The sequence below is a fragment of the Myotis lucifugus genome, unplaced genomic scaffold (assembly GCF_000147115.1).
Source record: "Myotis lucifugus unplaced genomic scaffold, Myoluc2.0 scaffold_5, whole genome shotgun sequence".
Lineage (NCBI taxonomy): Eukaryota > Metazoa > Chordata > Mammalia > Chiroptera > Vespertilionidae > Myotis > Myotis lucifugus.
In genome coordinates this window covers 15101920-15124628 of record NW_005871053.1, presented here as the reverse complement: position 1 = coordinate 15124628, position 22709 = coordinate 15101920, and positions in this window count along the sequence as shown.

Below are 22709 nucleotides of genomic sequence, written 5' to 3'. Positions count from 1 at the left end.
GCTTTTTTTTTTTTTTTTTTTTTTTCAATAGCTTATCTCTAACAACACAAGTCCTTTTTGTAAAATTTCTATCTGGAAAATAATAGTACTTTTACTTCCTTTGCAAAGTGTTTCTCCAGCTACAGACAATAATTTACCCCAAATTAGCAATGTGTAATCTCCTAGAAAAATCTTTCCCTCTGCTACCCAGCTAGACAGGTGGCCCTGGTTTTGCTTCCTGTTGCTACGGGTCACGGTACACCTGGACTCAATTGTTCAGTCTCAAATGGAGCAGGTGGGATGAGGGTGGGCCGTCCTGTGGGACATAAATGGACAGGGCACGGTGCTTTGCAGCCGCACTGAGTGGGTGGGCGGGCACAGGCTATGGTAAGCTCAGGAGGGAGCCAAATAGAAGGGCTGACAATGCAAACACAGACCTTAGAATCTAAAATAATTCCTGGCAGTCAGGAGGGTCTGGCAGCAGCTCCCACAGTAGTTAAATGCTGATTAACACCAAGGCAGGTGCTCTGCATGGGCCGGACAATTGTAAGCACTTGAATAAATATTAGTTGTTGGTTTATTCTCACTGTTTTAAGAGTCTCAGCTTCCCAGCCTTTAGATAGGTGCTACTAGCCCCTTATTTATTTATTTATTTATTTATTTATGTATGTATGTATGTATGTATGTATGTATGTATTTATTTATTTCTCATTCATTCATTCATTCTTTCAGTTTTAAGAACACATCAGAGGAAGTAGCCATGTTAAAGCAAGGCTGCAGGTCACTTGATCTGGGTAGGTTTGTAAACATAAATAAAAGTGTCCAGCCTGATTAGCTCTCTATCTCTTAGGAATGGAAACGTCAAAGTAAGAATCATGCCATGTATCTGTGCTATTTGAGTATTATGATACATCAGAGACAGGTTCAATGTGTTTCATGTGAAAAATGATGTAATATTACTGGTAGAGGATACAATGATACAGGGAACCTCACCTTCAAAGTTTAAGGAATAGTTTATGACAGGAATCTGGATGTTTCAAAATATTGAGGGTTGAGTTATTTATTTTCTTAACAAGTATTTATTAAAAGCTTATGATGTGCCACTCTGTCTGCTGGATGGTAGGACACAGCTAAGAATAAAACCTGGTCCCTGACCTCAAGGGTCTTACAGACCACGGAGGGAGACTGACAACAAAGCAGTTTCAACACGATGAACATCTGGAGATGAAGGTATGCACAGGTGCTGTGAGATACCTGACTGGGACTGCCCTGCAGAGAAAAATCATTCTTCCTTTCATTACGTGAAATAGGAACAACTTTAAAACTGGGATAGCATTTGAGATGTGTAAATGTCCTGAGGCCACTCACCTCACACAGGATGGTCGCTGTGAAGTGTATTCATGGATGCTTCTAATAAACCTTTTCAAAGGAAATCACATAGCCCTATTGACACCATGTACATTTCAGAATTCCATGGATTCTGAGTTACAGAGCCTGCATTCAAAAGACTCAAGACAAAGGGGGCAATAACAGGCTAATGAACTAAAATTTGTAGGAGCTAGAGGTCCTTTGTGCTTATCTGGTTCCAAGTCCTGAAATGATATCTGGACTCCTCTGGACTCTTCCCATAGCTTTTTATTACTTATTTGTTAGTCACCTAAAAATTAGCCATACCTATTCCATTATTTGGAAACCTTTGAAATAAGATAATTATTCTAGGTGGCTACTAAAATGCCTGAACAAATTATATGCAACAACTCCCATTCAGGAGCCTTAGAAATAAGTATCCTTATACACATAGTGACAATGTACAATGGACCTTTGAATATGCAGATTTTTTTTTCAATAAATACCCATTCTGTTTTTGATCCACAGTTGGGAGTATGCAGATGTGGGCGCTGACTGTATGTATTAATCTACACCATTTTACTAGAAAATTTGATTATCTGGGGATTTTGTTATCCGAGGAGGTCCTAGAAACAATCCCCTGCAGACACAGAGGGACAGCTAAGTTTGGGAAAGTCAAAAGTTATACTCAGATTTGCGACGGCACAGGAAGTCGGGGCCCCTGATTCTGGTGTTGCTCAAGGGTCAACTGTAAATACTGGACCATTGATTTTTTAACAGAACATTCGTAGCCAAATAAAACATTGAACAGACAGAGCTCCCAGGTTATGATCTCAAAAGTAACACTATTTTTAAAAATGGTATACAGTGGAAGCATTTCTCCCCCTGCTCTTGGTTCAAATCTTGGGCATGCCCAATAATTTTTGGAGTCACTCTTAAGTAATACAAAGTCATATGGTCTCATTTTGTCACAAACATATTCTAAATTTACTAACCTTATGTATCTAGACCCATTTAGAGAATAAAACTTCGAATTTGATTTAAACTTAGAATGTTCTCTCCCTTTGGTGGAAATTGAAAGGCAGTCCTCTCTTTCCCCTCCTTGAGATCCCACCTCTCCTCCCAGCATTGCACTCGGGTTCTGACACTTCTAGGAGTAAAGATGGGTGGGGATGGAAAGGGGAAGAAAGGAAGTGCTTACTTGGTTGGTAAGGTTGCAAGATGGCTTCACCTTGACATCTCAGGAATTTCCAGAGTTTAAAGGTGATTCTCTTAAGACTGATTCTTTAGAGGGAATACTTAAGAATATTCGACTACCCTTCCCTTCACAAGAGCATTACCCTACAATCCTACAAAGTGTTTCCTTCCTCCGCTCCTGGTTTTCTGGCAATCACTTCATGAAGATCACTTGTCTACATCTCATTGCCTTTTCAAATGGCAATTGCCGTTTCTTTCAAACACTGGAAAGCGTTTAAAAATGGTTCCAGAGTGTAGAAACACTTAAATATTTTGGCCTAAGAATTTCTGGGGATGGACCTTAATCTAGGTGCAGAAATCACTCTGTTTCATTTTGCAGAAGTAGAATTTGCCAAACATATTTTTAGATTTTTCTGAGCCCTACTGTTTATTAAATGGAGCTTGTATTAAGCTCCATGATTGATCCCAGGGAAACCCCTATCACTATGCTTGAGGTGAAGATTAATGGTGCTTCTCTCTTAGTGGAGGGTGTTTTGGGAACTAATCAGCAGAAGATTTTTTTAAGAAATCCTTTTTGAAAATCCCCTCTAATTTCCACAGACCAACTTTTGTCCCCTTGAGGTGGATGCAGGGTTTTGAGAATCATGAAACTTGTCTCAGATATGGATGTCTGGAACCTTCTTTGGAATACAGCATTTTATTTATTAATTCTTATGGGTTTTTTGTTGAAATTTCTAATTTAAACATCCTGATTTATCTATTATGTTTAACCCATCCTCATTTTGTCTCTCCACATCCTTTGCAGTGTGCTGTTGCATCTGTGTAAAGCCCCACTGATTCATTTACTTTTCAACATCCCTATAATCTATTGAATTGTTACCAGCAAAAGTGATCAGGCATTCAAACAATTTTGTCCTTGCTGTGTTCCTCTGTTTGAAGAGCATCCTTGTAAATTAATTGGACTAGCATAGTTCATATCATCACTGACAAGCAGCGTGATGTAAATGACGATAATTGACAATAATGTGGTGTATTTTTTTTCTTATGATTGAGTAGCATGAGCAATTTTCCTTCACTAATTAGAAACGTGTCCTACAAATTCCCAAACTTTTTATAATAACTTCCAGAAAAAATGAAGATTAAGGAAATAGCTTTTACTTCTTAAATTGGTTGCTAATTATTAGTAAATGAGTGGTAAAAGACTTTAAACAACAAGTAGACAATTTGGTAAACAAGAAATAGCCATAATCATAAACTAGAGTGCTCATCTCTTAAAGACCACCTCCGGACCTCAGAGTCTGACATAACTAAAGCTACACAACCAATTAAATTCTTGACCACCTCTTCTAGTGATCTAAACAGAAAATATTTGCCAGGAAAAAAGTCTATTCTGATTTTGATGGGTTAGTGACATAGAGAACAATTAATGATTGAATTGTAGACAATCTTCGATCACATACACATGCTCGCACATACACACAGAAGTCTAACTAGAGACAAATATTTAAATAATCTTGAGAAACAGTCATAATTCTTTGTGTCATTACACAATAGCATTCTAACTGCTGAAGAGGAAAGCATTGAAATACTATTTTATAAATCATAAACTTGTTCATTGATAGATGAATGGATAAAGAAGATGTGGTATATTATATAATGGAATACTACTCATCCATAAAAAAGAACAAAATTTTTACATTCATGACAACATGGATGGACCTAGAGGGTGTTACGGTAAGTGAAATAAGTCAGACAAGTATTGCATGATTTCACTTTGTGGAACTAAAAAACAAAAAAAATGATCAAACAAACAAACAAAAAACAAGGACAGATTCATAGATACAGAGAACAAACTGATGGTTGCTAGAGTGGAGAGGATTGGGGGCAAGGGTGGAATAGGTGAAAGAGATTAAGAGCTACAAACTTCCAGTTATAAAATAAATAAGTCATAAGGATATACAGCATGGGAAATATAGTCAATAATATTGTAATAACTTTGTATGGTAATAGATGGTTACTAGATTTACTGAGATGATTATGTCATAAGTTATATAAATGTTGAGTCACTGTGTTGTACACTGTAAACTAATATAATATTGTATATCAACTATACATCAACAAACATTTTTTAAAGTTATTTCTATGTTCTCTTCTAATGATACTATTATAATTAGATAGTCTACACTAAAAAAAGACAAAGATGCTAATTGACCATACCTTCGCTTTGCCCTAAGCCAGGCCCGCCAGCCCATCAGAGTGACTATGCAAATTAACCCAACCAAGATGGCGGCCGGAAGCCACGGAGCTGGAGCAAGCCGGAGGCTTGGTTGCCCAGGTGATGGAGGAAGCCAAGCTTCCCGCCAGCCCTAAGCTGGCTGAGACCTCTGCTCATGGCAACAAAGTTTCAATTATAGAAGACAAATAAATCCCAGATACCTGCTTCCAGCCAGCCTCCACTGGGAGCTTGGATGGCTGGGGGTTGTGGCCAGCCTGCAAACAGCCATCAGCCCCTCACCCAGGCTGGCCAGGCACTCCTATATAATAAAAGGGTAATATGCAAATTGACCCTAACTGCAGAACGACTGGGAATGACTGGTCACTATGACACACACTGACCACCAGGGGGCAGATGCTCAATGCAGGAGCTGCCCCCTGGTGGTCAGTGCACTCCCACAGGGGGAGCTCTGCTCAGCCACAAGCCAGGCTGACAGCTTCCAGTACAGTGGTGGTGGTGGGAGCCTCTCCCGCCTCCTCAGCAGCGCTAAGGATGACGACTGAAGCTTAGGCCTGCTCCCCGCTGGCAAGTGGACATCCCCCAAGGGCTCCCAGGCTGCCAGAGGGATGTCTGACTGCCAGCTTAGGCCCGCTCCCCCAGGGAGCGGGCCTAAGCCAGCAGGTGGTCATCCCCTGAGGGGTCTCAGACCGGGCTGAGGGACCCCCCCGAGTGCACAAATTTTTGTGCACCGGGCCTCTAGTTATTAATAACAGGAAAGGAGCAAAGGGAAGGCCAGATATTATAGGCATGTCATTTAGACAGCTTTAGCAGGAAGCTACAACTTTACACACCCCTGCGTCCAACAAAGGGAAGATAGATACATGCCCAGTAAAGTTGGGATGACTGGGGAATGTGCTTTCTGTCAGTCACATCCAGGAACAGAGGTGATTGGCCAGAATGGTCATGGTGACTGCAAATGTGCTGAAATTTGTGATATATAACCCCCTGAACAAAGAAGTTCACTCTCTTGGCTCCTCTTAGCAGGCTTGGCTCATGGTTTATGCTTGGTTTCTGTGTGGCTCACGGCCATGCAGACCCCCACACACAATGGATTAATGGACTGTATCTAGCCTGAATCTGAACTGAACTCAACTGGAACATGGAAAGGAAATTCTGGATACTGGCTTTTCATCTGCTTTTACTGGAACCCCAGCTACACTTCTTTTATGGCTGGACTAAGGGAAATGGGACTTTAGAAACACAGGGATTTAATTCCATGCAAATAAAACCCACTCAATCTCCCTTGCAAGTCTCAGAAAATGTTTTTTCTTGAGATATCACAAGAAGTTCACCCCCAGTGGGGAAGAGGACCCCTTACTTCATACAATATCGCTAAGAGTTTTATTTAGTTTTAAACTTACATTTATTATCCATTTTGACTTAATTTTTCTATATGTTCTAAGAATAGGGTTCAACTTCATCCTTTCGTATGTGCATATCCAATAGACTCAATGCCCTTTGTTGAAGAGACCAATGAATTTTCTTGACACCCTTGTTTTAACTTGTTTTTAAATATTGTACATTATAAAATTTTAATTTCTCTCTTATCTATTCTTTTTTCATTCTGTTGCTTTTGCCTTAGAACCTTATTGGTTCTCATTAGGATTAAGGAAGATATATATATATATATATATTTGTATGTGGGGGTGTCATCTCATCCATATACCATCCATATAATTGTGTGGTGTCTAAATATCTTAGTTATGAAACAGACTTTATTCCATAAAGATCTAAACATTAAAATAGGAAATAATCAGAAGAAAAATCCTTTAGATCTTCACAAACTATATGACTGAATTCTTAGAAACCACTTTTTAAAAAATATATATTTTTAAATTGATTTCAGAGAAGAAGGGAGAGGGAGAGATAGAAATATCAATGATGAGAGAGAATAATTGGCTGTCTCCTGCACAACCCTCACTGGGGATCAAGCCCACAACCCAGGCATGTGCCCTGACCAGAAATCAAACCATGACCACCTGGTTCATAGGTCAATGCTCAATTACTGAGCCACACTGGCTAGGCTAGAAACCACTTTTTTTATTTGTTTTTAGGAAGCAAGTAAATGAAGAGGGGAATACTGAGTACCTGAAATGAGGAACACGATCCTATGAAAGGAGGGAGACTGGGACATGAAAATGTAATAGTATGAAGCAAAGATGAGTAAGGGTATGGCAAACTTTGGTTTTCCTGTATTTTGTGTTTGGGTTCAAGAATTAAATAGTCTTCTAAATAAAAGACAAGTAAATTAATTTGTCAATATATCAAAAGGGCTTGTTTGAAAATACTATTATATAGTCCTGCTGGAAGAGTCATAGGAATGAATAGAGTTTGTATCCCAATTATACTAAAAATGTATTTCTTTCTCTAGATAAAAGTACAATTAATATGAATAAACCTTCTTTATAAGCTATTATATTATTTGTATTGCTAACATATCATTTATGGAATGTCTACTCTGTTTTAGACTTTTTTTGAAATTGTTTTAATTTTTTGTTTTGTTTTGTTTTTTTTGTTTTTTTGTTTTTTATACTAAATGCTCACAACCTTACAAGATAGTTACAGATGAGTATCACAGAAGTGTCAAATGATACTAGAAAGGCTAAGTAAATGTTTAAACCAAGATTTCACCCAAGGATTGTCTTGCACCAAAGCCCACATTCTTTTCTAGCCCAGGCACGCATAAAAATATTTGCCATCTACTGATTGTATTATTATCAGAATCAATGCCAAAACATGCATTGTTTAGAGAAAACAAGCAATGTGGGCAAGGGTATTCAGGACAAGTTAAGAAAGAGGTGACCCTCGAGCCAGTCTGGAAGGGTAGGATGGAGGAGATAAGATAAAAAGATGAAAGAGAGATGGTGGAGGTGTTCTTCCATAAACAATAGCATTACATAAGAAAATAGTCTCTTAAAGCATTTAGTCTGAGTCTTATAAAAGATTGCTTTTTGATTCATCTCTTTGGGACAAATGTTCTTGCCTGACTTCATAGAAATGGTATTTTCTCTGCAGATACCTTTGAGCCATACTCTGCATTGCACAGAGTTCTTGTCGGAACCAGCTCTGCTGGCATGCTTGACTAAGCAAAATTATTCCTCTAAGCTATCTGAAATGGAGCTGAGATACCAATAAGCAAATCATAACACACAAGAATGGAAAAGTCAAACATTTATTCCATCCAGCTAGTGCTTACATTAATCTGATTAATTAAAGCATGAATGAAAACTATTTTCTCTTGTGTTGTGAAAGAGCAGCATTAAATTAGCTCTTCGCTCTAGGAGACACACTGTGATTGTTGCCTCTCGTCCTGCTTTCAGCCTCATTACTTTCTTCGTTAAAAGCAGTGCCTTTTCTCTCACGTTTTCTCCTGGTTTAAGTTGGGCTAATGCATAGCCAGAGAAGAGCTTCTGGTTGTTTCATTGGTGTCCAGGCTCTGACTAAGGCAGGTTTTAATAATGAAATTAATCATGAAATTTGTCAGTAGACAAGCTCATATGCATGCCCACAAGACAACTACCCAAATGGAAATTACAATATGAGACTCATACATTTCTTGAGGACTTTTCTTGGGGTTTAGTTCCCACTTGGGTTTTATCTGATCAACTTTCCTCTAAAAATTTTTCTAAGCACCAGTTTTATTTCCAATTTTCTATCTGCTTCATTTACTGTGGGATTTTGTTGTGGAAAATTTGTTTTTATTGAATCAGCTCTAAAAATTGATGCTTCAGGATTCCTTAAATTATATAGAAAACTTAATAATTTAGCCAAAATTGCTCATGTAATAGCCTTTTGCTCAAGATCTGATGCTGGCTTAGTTTTGGATTTGACCTTTCAAGGTCTGTATGGAACAACTTTTTGAATATATTAGTGAGACTTAAGTGATCCTCTATTTTCATAAATGGGTCTCCAATTTGTCCAAAAGACCAGAAAGTGTTAATAGTCTCATAAATGTAGAGCTGAGGTAATAGGGCATAGGAAATGAACTGAAATCAACTTAAAATGCAATTTAACGCTCGGCCAGTGTGTCTCAATGGTTGAGCATCAACCCAGGAACCAGAGGGTCATGATTCGATTCCCGTCAGGGCACATGCCCACATTGTAGGCTTGATCCCAGTGTGGGGCATGCAGGAGGGGCCCATAGATTATTCTCTTTCATCATTGATGTTTTCATCTCTCGCTCCCTCTCCCCTCCTCTCTCTGAAATCAATAAAAACACATTTTTAAAATGCAATTTAACTTAAAAATAGTTGATTATGACATTGAATGACATAAAATTGAAAATATTTGCAAAAAAATCTTGATAAGAAAATTAATATACATAGTAGTAGTTTAAATAGAACATCATGTTATGTCAAAATAAACATTAAGTTTATTTAAAATTTAGACTGGGTGCGACGCAGACAGGGAAGGTGAAGCTTTAACTGGTAATTAAAAATGTAGGTGATAACATTTTTCCAAATTTAGAAGATATTTGGTCACATGATAAATTCATAAAACACATGCTCTGAAGGGCAGGGCAAAAACAGCAGGTCCTGCCCTAACCAGTTTGGCTCAGTGGATAGAGCGTCAGCCTGCGGTCTCAAGGGTCCCAGGTTCGATTCCGGTCAAGGGCATGTACCTTGGTTGTTTCTCTCTCATCGATGTTTCTGACTCTCTATCCCTCTCCCTTCCTCTCTGTAAAAAATCAATAAAATATATTTTTAAAAAAACCAGCAGGTCCTCAAATAACATCATTTCATTCAATAACCCAAAACAGCAGGTCCTCAAATAACATCATTTCATTCAATGTCGTTCCCTTATAATGTTGATGAGAAAAAAGAAAAGTTGATTACCAGCCAGGGCCACTGTGTAGTGTTTGCACATTCTCCCCTGTCTGCTGGGTACTCCAGTTTCCTCCCACATCCCAGAGATGTGCATATGAGGTTAACTGCCATGTCTACGTTGCCTGAGTGAGTGGAGGTGTGAGTGCACCTTGTGATGGAAAGGTGTACTGTTCAGGGTGAGTTCCCACCTTACATCCTTAGCTATTGGTATGGGCTCCAGCTACTCTCAACTCCAAACTGGAATAAGAGAGTTGGGAAAGAATTCTCTTACTTGTTTTTATTAATCTTTCTTAAATGTTTGTATAGCTTACATTTATTTCAATGTTTAATATTAGAAGTATTTGGAGTCTTTAAAACTATTTTTATTGATTTCAGAGAGGAAGGGAGAGAGAGATAGAAACATCAATGATGAGAGAGAATCATTCATTGGCCGCCTCCTGCATGCCCCACACTGGGGATCGAGCCCACAACCTGGGCATGTGCCCTTGACCAGGAATCAAACCATCAAACCGTGACCTACTGGATAATAGGTTGATGCTCAACCACTGAGCAATGCTGCTGGGCTGGGGTCTTTATTTAGAAATTTCATGCTATCTTTGTGACCAGAAATATGCTGTAGGAATTTAACTCTTGTTTATATCAATTATCCAATGGTAAAATTGGTTCCATTATACATTGTTTCACTTAAAGTTGCAGTTTCCAAGAACCTACGGACATTAAATGAGGACTTACGTAGGTTTGTGGTAGGAAGTTGTATAATTATACTGGTATGTATACTTCTGTTGCTTTACCTAAGAAACCTCTCTGGATCTCCTTGCTTCCAACCTTGGAAGTAGAGCTCTGACATCTGCTATACTTGCCTGTATTATGATATGTATCCCACTCATGCATATCTTGGTTTCGTTTTCCTTCTCATCTATTAGAAACTGAACTACTCGAAGCAGAGATTTTTGCCTTGTTCATCTGTGTGTCCCTCGCACCTAGCACAGGATTTCCACAATGGTCTGGATATTCTCAGACATTTGGAATTGCCTTCACTTAAAGAGACAGGACAGGTTTGAAACATTGTGTCCTATCTTCTTAAGTACACATAACTAACACTTGAGGTGCAAACAAGGTGAAGGGGAGCCCAAGAGCTATTTCTAGGAAGAAAGCGTTTCTCTGATCCTTTGCTCCTGCCCACAGTGTTAATAACACTTTGCTCAGCCCCCACACTGTCGATTTCATTCCAGCTGGGACTCTTCTGATTAGAAGCCTGCTCTTTGTATCCCCAGGGACAGACTAAAAGAAGGGTGGACCACAATGACAAAATTAAATAAATGTGGCATCGCAATGTGACAGCATCTTACATCAATGCCGAGGGAGGAAAACAAAGAAGATCAAAGGTTCTCTTGGGATTGCTATCAAGCACTGCCTACTGATAACTTTAAAATAATGTTGTAACAGCTTATTGTTTCAGAAATAACTTCACAAGCATTTTTTTTCTATTTCATTGATCCTTATCACAACCTTGTGAATTGGGGTGGTAGAAGTAACTATAATACTGTATCCAAGAAATAAGAGAAGGCATTGATGGATCTGCTTTAAATAGTTTGCACAGTCTTCACAGGTCCTGGGATTTAAAAGACTGGTAAATTATCAGATGGTGATGGAAAAGAAAGAAGCTTCTCAGTGGAGATAACAATGTGAAGAAGGGAACAGAGGCATGAACATGTATATTGTGACTGGCAATACCCAATAAGATAGAAGCTAATATGGTACATGGTGGAAAGAGGGTGCAGGTAAACCTGCAAGGTAAAGTCAGCAGAAATCACGGCACAAAGGCTCTTGCTTGCCATCCTAAAGTGGTGGGACTTCATCTCTGGGCAGCAGTGAGCCATTGAATGCTTTCCCCAGCTATGATTAGTTTGTGCTAAGTGGAAAATTATTCAGAATGCACAATTGCTTATGATGGAACATAGGCATTAAATCTTTCTCTGCTTCAAAATATATGCTGTTTACACTGGAGATCCAATTCCATGGCTCTACCCAAGGTGAAATGTTATTATTAACTTGCTAACTATAAATCTTCTCTGCCCTTAACAAAGCTTCTCTGAATGAAAGGGAGTAGAATTGACACTACTCTATGAATAATCTCAGATACAGTTTAAATTATATTAAAAAGTAATCATTTGCAACTGTTAGCCCCTTATCATTATTAAAAAACCAGCATGCTCTTTACAATTAAAACACTTTGTCTCATCAGACAGACACGATCGTAGAAGGAGAAGGCAAAGAGCAGTCAGAGCTCTCACTGGATGGAGAACCGGGAGAGAGGCTGGAATGGTTGGCACGTGGCAGAAAACCTGGGCTTTGCTGCTGTAACCACAACTGCCATTAAATCTGTCCTGGCAGCAACACTCCCACTCTTATATTTTAAGCCTTCTGTGCTGGTACTCTGTTCTAAACTTATAAGGCTGCATGATTTCTAACTAACAAGTGTTAAAAATACTGACTGTAGTCTGTGGGTAACATTTTAATGTGTGGGTAAAAAAGCATTTTTCTCCTTCAAGAATTCTATTGAAGAAAGCCTTTCATACTTATTCCCAAACACATACACAGATTTGGAAGCAGTGAGAAAACTTCTCTGGAGTTATTTTGATTTGTGTTGTTTCTGTTTGGGAATCTATGGATAGAAACCGTTATATTAGGTTGCATATTATTTGTTTATTCCAGTAGAACTTTAGAAGTGAGGCTGGGGGTAGAGATCCTTTCATGATTTCAAGGGCAAGTGTGGTGGATGAGTCCCAGGCTTTATAACTAGAGAAGCTCGAGAGGCTAATGTTTCTGACAGTATGTTCTATGGAACACTAGCCCGGAAGATATTCCAAAGAAAAAAGTTTCTAGAGTCCCATATTTATGGCAAACGCTTCTTCTAAAAAGCTCTCTGTTAAAGAATTATAATACACATTAGTGCTTTAAATATCTTGAGAAAGCCTTGAGTGAAAAAATAATTTTTTATTGTTTTAATCCAATGTAATAGACTGTTAGTGTCCCCTCAAATGTGTTCTCACCCTTTTCCATAGTAAAAGAGTTTAATCTGGATTATGGCTATCCAACATCTTCCCTGGAAATCAGGCATAGCAAAGCAATTGAGTCCTCACCAATGGATTATAATAGAAGATATATGCACAAGTTCTACACTATTTGCTTAAACAAAAATTGCATGTTCTCCACTTCCTCTCAGCCACCTTCAAATATAACGATGAGGACAATGCTCTGCCTTCATACTTTAGACTCTTATGAGAGAGAAAATTTTTCTGTCCTGTTTGAGCTAGAGTATAACTTTGTTATATTGCAGTTTATGCTTTATTGTACTCAACAGTCTTTCAACTATTTTTGACCACAGAAAGAACCTTTTTTTCTTTTTGTGAAAAATCTATTAACATGTTGAAAAACAAAACTTCTAGAAAATGCACTTTTAGGCAGCACTGGACCCGCCAAAGGATTCTTGAATTATGGTTTCTTGGTTCTTTGAGGCATGTCTTGCTCCATGATTTTCCTCACCATTCTCTACCTCCTAGTTGGAACTTCTCTAATTGATGACTCAGATACCATCTGGTTCTTCAGCATGTTCTACTTGGTCCTCTGGACCTGGCCAGGATAGAAGGAATAAAGGGGAGCATCAAGGGTCACGTGAGAAGATTAAAGAGCCTGCAAGAGGTGAACATCAGTTTTGCTTACATTGTTTTGGTTAGAAGTCACATAGTCCTATCAACTGCAAAGACTCTGACAATAGTGGCTTGGTTGTATGTTAAAGAAAATGAAATGGTTTGGTGAATACAGATAATGGTCTCTACTACCTTGGAGTTTGAAAAAATGTCAGAGACTGACTTTCTTAATTCAACTCTTCCTGTTGCACTGTCTTTTGAAAATACACGGAATGCTTCACAGAGAGCAGGACAAAGCAATGAGGATACTTTTACTATAATCCCTGTAAGGAGTTGTACCTCCTTTCCATTGTCAGAGCCTATTTAGTGTAGTAGAAAGAAAATTGGTTAGAGGATAAGGTGGTAGGATTTCTAGTTCTCTCTCTCGAAGTAATATATTTGTTAAGTCATCTACCTTTTCTGAGGTATCAATCTGAGGTTTAAATCAGCTTCCAGATTTATAAAACAAGGGAGTATGTAGATATTTGCCCTGCATCTTGTTCTTTAAGAACCCAAGTGTATCATAGGAGTCAAATATTTCTATATCAGTACAAAAATCCTCGGTCCAAAAATCCATTTGACAACACTTTTGACAGGTGTACATACTATGGTGAAGTTCAAAGTGTTTTCCACAGTCACATGGCTATCTTTCAGTTCTGTCTTATATTGAGCGGAAGCATTATGGTACAAGCAGGTGGAACTTAGATATTTGAGACCTTCCTCTTCACCTCAGCTACTTGTAAAACTATTGAAAGTGCCTCTGCACCATTCATATTTACACCGAATCATACCACCTATCTTCATAATTGTTCAAACTCTACATATCATCATTCAGCTCTCTCATATGCAAATGTTTGTTCCTCTTTTTGGTCCACTCAGATGGTATTTGAGCTAACAACTCTGCCTACCAATTCTGAGGAACATAAAAAATCACTGCTGAGTATTTTATGCCCTCTGATAGCTTTAGCTTCCTCATCTATGGGTTCAGTTTGTATCTCAACATTCATATCTTTTATTTCTGGCTCACTACCCTCATCTATTCACTCTGTTGATGATAAATGTGAATTCATTTTCTGTAATAAAAATGGTTTTCTGTGCTCTATTTGACAATTTTGACCCTTCTTGTTCCATAAACACATATGGAAACTTTTTCTCTTTACTTAGACCTTATTCTCTCTTTAATCCAGGAAGGAAATGGGTTAAATATCTCCAAATATGCAGACATTTTCTTCTAGGCCTTCTACTGGTGAAACAGTAAAGATCAAAATGGGAATTTCAAGCCACCCTGTCAACACAATGGGATCCTCTTGTGTATATCAAGCAGATATGGAAGGCTAACTTTGGGAGATCCTGGTTCGATCAATATATTTTGTCATTTCTAAGGTTTTCTAGTTACCAATGATGGGTGACTGCTGGTTTCTCCACTCTTTGTTACAATTACTAATGTCAAGAAAGCAATGAATTTCATATGATCTGTTATTAGAACGGAAGCCTTCCTCACTCAACGATCCTGTTGGTTTATGCCCTGAAAGCTGGTTTAGAAGTATAATGCGTGCCAGGCAGATATTTACACCCCCATGAAAAAAAAAATTCTATCTCATTTAAGTTTTTCCAGGTAACTGGTCCTGCTGATTGGAGATCAACTAACCAATGAAATCTCCATGGAAACCAGAGCACTTTCCTTGGGATCATCTTCTTGAGCTCAGCCTGAGTCACTAAGCGCCCCTAGCTGATCACAGGAACAGTTTTGACATTACACATGCACAGCTGTTCAGAACCTCACCTGTTCCTGGGCCCTGTATATCACTTCCCCCACCACTGACCTTATGTTATTTATCTCTGATAATATCATTCTGGTGGTGATGTGTCATTTCTCCAAAAAACACATTTAAATGATTACTCTGATTTCAACCTCCTCTCTACTTTAGCATCTCAGTGACTGGCTACATGACTAAAACAATGTTTGTCCAACCACAGAACTCTATCTCCAGTTAATTTTTAGAACAAGGAAATGCCCACCACAACCACAACCAAGAGGAGAACAAGCTGGCTCTTCACTGTGTTTATACTCCTCATCCAATGATGCTGGATGCTGGAGGAACACTATTTGGTGCCCAAAGTTGTTAATTCTGTGGCATTTCATTTCTAAGTGTTCCATCAAATCCTGAGTAACTCTTAGATTGTGATGAGCATGGGTCAAGGGAAAAAATGTGCAGTGCCACCTCTTATCTCTAGAAACTAGAGTCCTTATTCCTCACTGTAAGGTGAACCTGGAGACACTCAGACTTCTCCAGACCTCATCTTTCGCTTACTACTCCATCCTCAAAGCTATTAGCATCTTTCAGGCCCCACCACTTTAAAATTTTATTTTGAATTCACTTTTCTCATTTGGTGATCAGAGAGGGTTTCCAGAGTGAAAGCAGAAGCATCAAGAAATGTTGAGTCCTAGAGTTAAAACTGGAATAATATCACTTCTACTAAATTCTATCAGTAAGTCATGAGGTCAGCCCAGATTAAAGATTAAAAAAAATAGCTTCCATCTCTTAATTGTCCTGTATTCCATCATTGTCTTGTATTGACTTTAACCCTTCAACATCCCCTCGGTCACAGTGCAAAATACATGAATATAGGGAGGAGAAAAAGATTGTGACAATGTTTATAATTAAACCACAGTAAATTTGATAAGAACATATTAAAAATCTAAATTCAAATATATTTTATAACTATTTAAAATGCACCACTTATTAACATTGAACTTTTTGTTTTATGATTAGTCAAAATTGAAGTTATATGCTAGAAATGAATATATATTAAACATTTTAGGTAATTACCTATTTGCTGAGGTGAATTGATTTTATGTCACATAATCTCACGGTCTTCAAAGAGGCTTATTGTGTTCATAGGAGCATGTGGTGGCATGCTTGAAGATACATAAATTCCCACGATAAATTAGACACATCTTACTAAAGGGTAAATTTTACTCTCAAAATAATAGGAAAAATAATATTACAAGAAAGTATTTAAATATCACATAAATTATTATACAATTTTCATGATTTTAATGATTAAGTAAGGCTTCAGTGGTATTTCATGCTTTGGCATCTCAGGCTCTGATTTGCTGTTTTCAATCTTCTTGGCCATTAAGAATGCTTTGCTGTAAAGTGTGAGAAAAGTTATCATAATTTATGTGTCCTGAGAGTTTATATCAGGATCCTATGTTTTTGCAGAAAAGTTAGGGGATGAAATACTTGTTTGATCTGCTAAGTCACTATATTTACTTGTGCAATGTTAATAATGTATTTTAAAAACTATACAAATATATCTCAATGGTATTGTAAAAATAGGAGTAAGGTAAAATTTAGAGAACCAAGTTTGTTCTTCTGAATGAACTCTGGATTGGTTACTGAAGAGTGGGCTTAGGTATCCTCATCTATTCAATGAGAGCACTAGTGCTGGAACAATATACCTTAGAAAGGATAAATTTAAATGCTCTATAAAAATTCAAAGAAAGTGTGACTGATAATCATATTTTTACTAAATAGATTCATCAGCACTATGGCTTCTGATCAACATGTATAATACATATTCTGTGGAAAAAATATTGCCTAAATAGTACCTAGATTTTTGTATCTTAGGTACTATCACTTATTCTGGATGATATAAAACTTTTTAAAATGGGATTTATATCAAAATTACAAGACAACATTTCAGGCCAGTTTAAGACTTAGAATCTTTGAGTGCTGGAGTTGGTTTTCAGAACCACGGACAGAGTTACAGCCTTACTGCAGTAGCAGCTAATGAAAGGCTTTGGAATATCAAAATACTCGGGAGAATTTTAGGTTACATACCTGTCCCCAAATTTAAACGGTATTGTAAAAAAAAGTGAAAGACTCTATCTTTTTATTTCAAAAATTAAAAAATGAACCAAGGCTTCACAATTTACCATAAAAAAGTAATTTAGAAATATATTATTGAGTACATAGTATATATTCTCAGTTAACTGGTGTTATTTACCAAATGCATTCTCATTATAACTTAAGTTTTCTCTAATTCCCCCAGTAGAGTATAACTACCTGCTATAGAATACAATAATTATCAAATTTCACATAGGGTGTAATTTGATATCTGTATGCTTTGAAGTCATTAAAAGCTGGGACTAATTAAAGATTTTCTATTGTTTTTTTAGTAATTTCATTGTCCTGTATTGACTTTAACCCTTCAACATCCCCCCAAATAAAAACAATAACAGCATAATTCAGAATTTCTCTAGAAACAAGAACTTATACAACTTCTCCTCAAAGAGGTACCCAGTAAAGACCAATTTGACATACAGAATTACTTTATAGTAGTTACATGTTACTTATTCAGGTTGTAAAGAAAATTAAGTAAGTCTTAAGGTAAGAATGAAGCTATTTTTTTAAAGCTTGTAATTGATTTTAGAGAGAAAGGAAGGGAGAGAGAGAAACATCAATGTGAGAGAGAAATTTTGATGGGTTGCCTCCTGTATGACCAGGTGAGATGATGCTCAACCAACTGAGTCACACAAGCCAGGACTAAATTTGAAGCATGAAGTTTTTAATGATGTATGAAAAGCTTCCATTTAAATATAAGGTAAATAAATTTAACTAAATAAAAAAAAACCCAAAATCCTAAAAGTAGGATTACATATTTTAAAAATTAATACTCTAATGCTTCTTAGATGTTTAATTTACAATTAATTTTAAGGTAGTTTATTTCAAATACAGTGGAATTATGAGGTATACACCACTTAATCAAACATGCTAGATGTGCCATTGCAAAGGATCTTGAATATGGTTCCATTTTTGGCCAGGAGATGGCGCTGTCATGTAAGACGCTGCCTTATATTTATTTATATATTTATTCATTTCAATTTAGCACGCTGCTTTCTAACAGACAGTGGATACCATCGAGTGAGTGTCAGAACGGAACGCTAAGGCAGAAGCAGAGAGGATGCTGCAATCATCCTTTCTTGTTTTTTATTTTTTAGTGAAGATGGAACACATATAAGATTTTGCTTTCTGCTTTAGTCGAAATCCTGAAGAACTGCATTGGAGACTATTCAACACACATATGGATTCTGTGCTATGATTTACAATTACCTTTATTTCAGGTAAGCCAACATGATTCTATCTTTGACCTATCAAAGAATTGTTATCAATGGTAATGAAAACATTGAAAGCAAGATGTGTGCTTTGGAAACTTAGATTCAGATCTAAAGGATTTAAAAGCTCTAATTCTAGCTGTGCTGGGTTTTTAAATCTTCCTGGACTGAAATGAACTCCAACCCTAGCATGCTGTATTTTAATGATCCTTCGGTTTTCTGGCCTTAGTGTCCATCTGTGCCATACGTGTGTGCCTTTTGAAGGCAGAGCTTTCAAAGTGAAGGATGGGTCTGCCTCCTTCCTTCACTTTGAAATAGGGAAATACTGCTCCTTAATGCGGTGAGCAAATTGTAGAGATGTAATGAAGCAGATTAACATGGCAGTGGCTTTGCGGAAGCCCGGAGCGGAGCCTTCTGATAGCAGCCTCAGAGGCATGCCAGCATCCTGAGCCTAAAGGCCTTCTGCACATTTCCTGCCGGTAATGATGCTATGGCTTATTTGTTTTTGTTTGTTATTTTCCTTTTTAGAAAAAATATGTAAGTCTTTCTTCCACATCAATGGAAGATTTATGTAATGTGTTTAATAGACTTGGAATGATAATACAGACCTTTCCTCTCCCTCGGGTATGGATGTGAGGAGTAGACTGAAAACAAATTAATTGCTGAGAAATGGATTTTTCTCTGATCTTCGTGGCTTTGGGAGGATAGGACTGTGGCCATTAAAAATAGATGATATTGTATAAGGTGTTCACATTTTAAATTATTTTTGATCATGTGACTTTAGCTGTGCTAAAGAGTGGAATGACTCAGGAGCTAGAAATTGCATGCAACAGCCCTGCTTTTTTCTGCTTCTTCCTCATGCCTTCCCCTAAATCCTCTTTTTATTGCTATCAAATTAATAGGAAGAAATCAATAAAGGAATCCTGCATTTAAAAGTCTCAATTGCCATTTAGATCAGTTTTAAATGAAATTGTAAAATATTTTGTAAAATTGTTTTTAAAATCCTCATTCTCTCCTCCTTGGAAAGAGATGTGTGTGTGGGGGGGGTGGGGGTGGTACAGGAAGTGGCAGGCGGTGGGGGTGCATCAGGATGTTTCTATCTCACTCAGCATTTTCCTATAAAGAGGTAACTCTGCTGTGTCAGAGGTTGTGAAAGCTATGGGGAATGATTTTATAGAATGGTTTGAACCACCAAGAAAAAGAAATCCATTCTTTTAACATGTGGGATCTATAGAGAGATTTAAGTCCCATGTGTTTCTATATGCATGGGAATGTTTAGAATCACAGATCTCTAGCATTTATCTATGTCATCATTTAAAGAATAACAACTGTGGCTGTAAGGTTAAGTGAATTTCCTAGAGCCACACACTAAATTAGAATCAGAGGCAAGACTAGAACACTGGTTGGCAGTTTTCAGCGTCTTTCATAGCAGTAACTCCATTTACCTCTGGTGTGAATCCAAGGGGCATATAGCAGGTGTATGAAATAGACACTGTGTGTGTGTGTGTGTGTGTGTGTGTGTGTGTGTGTGTGTGTGTTTGGGTAAATTGTGTGTGTTTGGGTAAATTATATGAAGTAGAGTTTCAGTGCACATGCTACTCAATACATATTTTATGTAGTGTTCAATTTTCTCAGGCCTCTGACAAAGCATCCAAGAAAACAAAAATAATGTTATGGAGACTCTCTGTTTCTTAGCATTCTCCTCTCCTCATTTGATGAGATATACAAGTCCACTCTATGCCCATGAATGACATGCATGGTCACTTATTAACTCATGACTCTATTCCTCCTACTTAATAGAACAAAATGTGAATGTTCATTAGTCTATCTACCCTTACAAGAACATCATCTTGTGCCCTGTCCTTCCATATGTTTTTTTTTCACTTACTGGGCCTAGGCTACTTCTTTAATATCTTGAGAAAGAAAATAAATTCAAATGTGGCGCTCCCACATACAATATATATGGGGTACCACACACCTACCAAGAAGTGTCCACTGTAGAGACTAAGACATAAACAGAGGCATGTATTTTACCTCATGGAGTTTGACACGGAAATGTGCATGTACAGATAGTACTGTAGTTTGAAATATTATAAACATAAAAATGAAGATGAGAAAGTAATGGGGCAGGAATGTGAATACGGGTCTTGTACCAGGCACTGTGTTATGCCTGAGAGTCAGAATAAGCCAACATTCACCATTTCTGTGCATGAGGAGCTCAGAGCCCAGAGAAAATAATTTTAAGAGTATATGACAGTTAAATTAGATCTTTAAGAGTGAGTTGAGTGTAAACAAATAAAAATAGAAACAGGGGTTCAGACTGAGGATTAAATAAGAAAAGAGAAAAATGAAAAGTAATTTTAGGTTTTAAGACTTTTGCCAGTGAAAGAAAAGAGATAACTTTTTTTTAAGTTGCTTATTTCAGGCACCAAGGTAAGACAAGCAAATACAAGAAAATAAGAAACTATAGGACATTACATGGAGAAATTATAGAATATGTTAAATATCCAATCTGATAGAAGCCTGAAGATAGTAGGTTTTTTGAAGCCTGAAGATAGTAGGTTTTTTGTTTTGTTTTTGGGGACAGTGAAAGTAAGGATAATGAATTTGACTTTTGATGTTATGGCTTTGACATACTAACACATACTCTCACATAGAGATGTTCTATAAGGTGAAAATTTTATGTCCAGATTTTAGATTAGAAGATAAAGCTAAATATATGATGTGCATGAAGCTATGGCAATAATTAGGTCACACATACATGAACATATTTGGGGAATAAAAGTGGAGTGAAGCTAACTGTGTAAAAGTAATGGAAGACTTTGTAGGAATAACAATGTCATAGGAGGCAAAGCAGGTGAGTTTATACCAGAATAGGGCTCAGAAACAGTAGCAAACCCATAAAGTGGTTGATTAGTAAGAGAATAGGGGAGGAGCTCATGAACTTCATTATTATTATTATCATTATTATTACTATGTCATGGATGAATTTTAAGAAGTTTAGTAGATTTGCAGAGACAGGGGCTCAGACTGAGGATTAAACAAGAAATGAGAAAAACGAAGAGTAATTTTAGATTTTAAGACTTTTGCCAGTGAAAGAAAAGAGATAACTTTTTTTAAAAAATTGAGGAGCAACATACTGTTGAGGAAAATTTGATTTTAGGTAGGATTAGAGAAACCTCAGACCCTTTATAGAGTAAGGTTATTAAGTCAGAAAAGAAACATTTGTAAAACAAAGAGAAAAAATAAATTGCAATCCAATAGGAGATAAGAGAGATAAGGTTCAAGAATGCTTTTACTTTGAGATATGAAGAAGTAAGAGCTAAAGTAAAATAAGCTGATGTAAGTTGCCCTGTTCTTGGAAATTAAATCTTTGTCTATAAGATAAATATCATATATATATATATTCCCAGAAAAGGGTATTTGTGAAATATGGACTTTCTGGAATAAATAAAAAACACACTTTTCAGCAGAGCACACTTTGCCATATTAATCCTTGATGTTGAAACTAACAATACTGTTTCACATTATGCTTATTGTACATACTTTAGTTATCCATTTTTTATCCAGAATGACCTGTTTAAAAGTAGCTTCTTTTTTAAGTTTGCATAGGATCGGACCAATACATACCTAGTATGAGTATCTACTTTGATTATTAAGGTCTAGTTTGCCAGCATCAGCATCAATTATTCAAACTCTGGCCTTTTCCTCCCTCAGTTTCATTAGTGCTTTGACAAGGATTTGGGTAAAGAAAGAAGAAAGTCCATTTAGTCACACACTTCCTTCCCTAAGCTCCTTTATGCAGCTTCCTATCAGAAGTTCTCACTTCTTTAATGGTGCCAGAATCCTCTTGCACATTTCCGAGAGCCAATGTCTAAGCATTCCCTTGCACTCACATGCCATGTAATGGCAATATGAGGCCTTGAAGAAAGCACAGGCGTGATGAAGAATCCCATTCTTCACAGGGACGCCTGTGAAGTAATTGCTTTCTCAGTTCAAATGGACTCAGTTCCGGTCAGGATTGGTTGAGTAGAAATATCACTTCCTTGTCTCTATACCTGATTCTATTGAGCTGTGTGGTGAGCCTGACAGTTTAAGGAGAGAAGGGCAGAAGTAAGCATTTAGGTGGCAGTGCAGATACAGATAAAGATACAGATACACCCCTTTCCTCACCTCAGGGCTGACTGGGGGCAACATTATAAAGGCAGATGTCAGTGTCCTCTTCTTCCCTCTCCTCTAGATGTCTTCATAACTGTCTCACTCAACTGCTAAGC